We start from the raw sequence: 3468 nt of genomic DNA, 5'->3' as shown, positions 1-3468 counted from the left end.
GGGGGGAAGAGGAGAGAGAGGAGGAAGGGGGGTTGGCCCCCTCTCCTTGTCCTATTTGGACCAAGGGGGGAGGGGCGCGCGGCCCATCTCTGTCCACCTCTCCTCTCTTCCACTAAGGCCCACTAAGGCCCATATACCTCCCGGGGGGTTCCGGTAACCTCCCGATAATCCGGTAAAATCCCGATTTCACCCGGAACACTTCCAATATCCAAATATAGGCTTCCAATATATCAATCTTTATGTCTCGACCATTTAGAGACTCCTCGTCATGTCCGTGATCACATCCGGGACTCCGAACAAACTTCGGTACATCAAAATGCATAAACTCACAATATAAATGTCATCGAAACCTTAAGCGTGCGGACCCTACGGGTTCAAGAACAATGTAGACATGACCGAGACACGTCTCCGGTCAATAACCAATAGCGGAACCTGGATGCTCATATTGGCTCCTACATATTCTACGAAGATCTTTTATCGGTCAGACCGCATAACAACATACGTTGTTCCCTTTGTCATCGGTATGTTACTTGCCCGATATTCGATCGTCGGTATCCAATACCTAGTTCAATCTCGTTACCGGCAAGTCTCTTTACTCGTTCCGTAATCCATCATCACGCAACTAACTCATTAGTCGCAATGCTTGCAAGGCTTATGTGATGTGCATTACCGAGAGGGCCCAGAGATACCTCTCCGACAATCGGAGTGACAAATCCTAATCTCAAAATACGCCAACCCAACATGTACCTTTGGAGACACCTGTAGAGCTCCTTTATAATCACCCAGTTACGTTGTGACGTTTGGTAGCACACAAAGTGTTCCTCCGGCAAAATGGACTTGCATAATCTCATAGTCATAGGAACATGTATAAGTCATGAAGAAAGCAATAGCAACATACTAAACGATCGGGTGCTAAGCTAATGGAATGGGTCATGTCAATCAGATCATTCATCTAATGATGTGATCCTGTTAATCAAATGACAACTCTTTGTCCATGGTTAGGAAACATAACCATCTTTGATTAACAAGCTAGTCTAGTAGAGGCATACTAGTGACACTCTGTTTGTCTATGTATTCACACATGTATTATGTTTCCGGTTAATACAATTCTAGCATGAATAATAAACATTTATCATGATGTAAGGAAATAAATAATAACTTTATTATTGCCTCTAGGGCATATTTCCTTCACGAATAACATCGTCCAATATATCATTATTTATGTCTCGACCATTTCGAGACTCCTCATCATGTCCGTGATCACATCGGGGACTCCCGAACTACCTTCGGTACATCAAAACACATAAACTCACAATACCGATCGTCATCGAACGTTAAGCATGCGGACCCTACGGGTTTGAGAACTATGCAGACATGACCGAGACTCATCTCCAGTCAATAACCAATAGCGGAACCTGGATGCTCATATTGGTTCCTACATATTCTACGAAGATCTTTATCGGTCAAACCGCATAACAACATATGTTGTTCCCTTTGTCATTAGTATGTTACTTGCCCGAGATTCGATCATCGGTATCTCAATATCTAGTTCAATCTCGTCACCGGCAAGTCTATTTACTCGTTCCGTAATGCATCTTCCCTCAGCTAACTCATTAGTCACATTGCTTGCAAGGCTTATAGTGATGTGCATTACTAAGAGGGCCCAAAGATACCTCTCCAACAATCGGAGTGGCAAATCATAATCTCGATCTATGCCAACTCAACAAACACCATTGGAGACACCTGTAGGGCATCTTTATAGTCACCCAGTTACGTTGTGATGTTTGATAGCACACTAAGTATTCCTCCGGTATTCGGGAGTTGCATAATCTCATAGTCATAGGAACATGTATAAGTTATGAAGAAAGCAATAGCAATAAACTAAACGATCATAGTGCTAAGCTAACGGATGGGTCAAGTCAATCACATCATTCTCTAATGATGTGATCCCGTTCATAAAATGACAACTCATGTGTATGGTTAGGAAACTTAACCATCTTTCATTAACGAGCTAGTCAAGTAGAGGCATACTAGTGACACTCTGTTTTGTCTATGTACTCACACATGTACTAAGTTTCCGGTTAATACAATTCTAGCATGAATAATAAACATTTATCATGATATAAGGAAATATAAATAACAACTTTATTATTGCCTCTAGGGCATATTTCCTTCGGTCTCCCACTTGCACTAGAGTCAATAATCTAGTTCACATCGCCATGTGATTTAACACCAATAGTTCACATCGTCATGTGATTTAACACTCTATAGTTCACATCGCCATGTGACCGATACCCAAAGGGTTTACTAGAGTCAATAATCTAGTTCACATCGCCATGTGATTTACACCCAAAGAGTACTAAGGTGTGATCATGTTTTGCTTGTGAGAGAGGTTTAGTCAATGGGTCTGCCACATTCAGATTCGTTTGTATTTTGCAAATTTCCATGTCTACTATGCTTTGCACGGAGCTACTTTAGCTAAATGCTCCCACTTTCAATATGTATCCAGATCGAGACTCAGAGTCATCTAGATCGATGTCAAAGCATGCATCAACGTAACTCTTTACGACAAACTCTTTATCACCTCCATGACTAAGAAATATTTCCTTATTCTACCAAGGATAATTTTGACCGCTGTCCAGTGATCTACTCCTGGATCACTATTGTACCCTCTTGCCAAACTCATGGTGAGGTTCACAATAGGTCCGGTACACAACATATCATACTTCATAGAACATATGACTGAGGCACAGGGAATGAATTTTCATTCTCTTTCTATTTTCTACCGTAGTCGGGTTTTGAGTCTTTACTCAACTTCACACCTTGCAACACAGGAAAGAACTCCTTCTTTGACTGTTCCATTTTGAACTACTTCAAAATCTTGTCAAGGTATCTACTCATTGAAAAAACTTATCAAGCATCTTGTTCTATCTCTATAGATCTTGATGCTCAATATGTAAGCAGCTTCACCGAGGTTTTTCTTTGAAAAACTCCTTTCAAAACACTCCTTTATGCTTTCCAGAAAAATTCTACATTATTTCCGATCAACAATATGTCATTCACATATACTTATCAGAAATGTTGTAGTGCTCCCACTCACTTTGTTGTAAATACAGGCTTCACTGCAAGTCTGTATAAAGCTATATGCTTTGATCAACTTATCAAAGCGTATATTCCAACTCCGAGATGCTTGCACCAGTCCATAGATGGATCGCTGGAGCTTGCACACTTTTTTAGCACCTTTAGGATTGACAAAACCTTCTTGTTGCATCATATACACCTCTTCTTTAAGATATCCATTAAGGAATGTTGTTCTGACATCCATTTGCCAGATTTCATAAAATGTGGCAATTGCTAACATGATTCAGACAGACTTAAGCATCGCTACGAGGGAGAAAATCTCATCCTAATCAACACCTTGAACTTGTCGAAAAACCTGTGTGCGACAATTCGAGCTTTGTAGATAGT

This window comes from Triticum dicoccoides, chromosome 3A, assembly GCF_002162155.2.
Source record: "Triticum dicoccoides isolate Atlit2015 ecotype Zavitan chromosome 3A, WEW_v2.0, whole genome shotgun sequence".
Taxonomy (NCBI): domain Eukaryota; kingdom Viridiplantae; phylum Streptophyta; class Magnoliopsida; order Poales; family Poaceae; genus Triticum; species Triticum dicoccoides.
Note: the sequence above shows the minus strand (reverse complement) of the source record.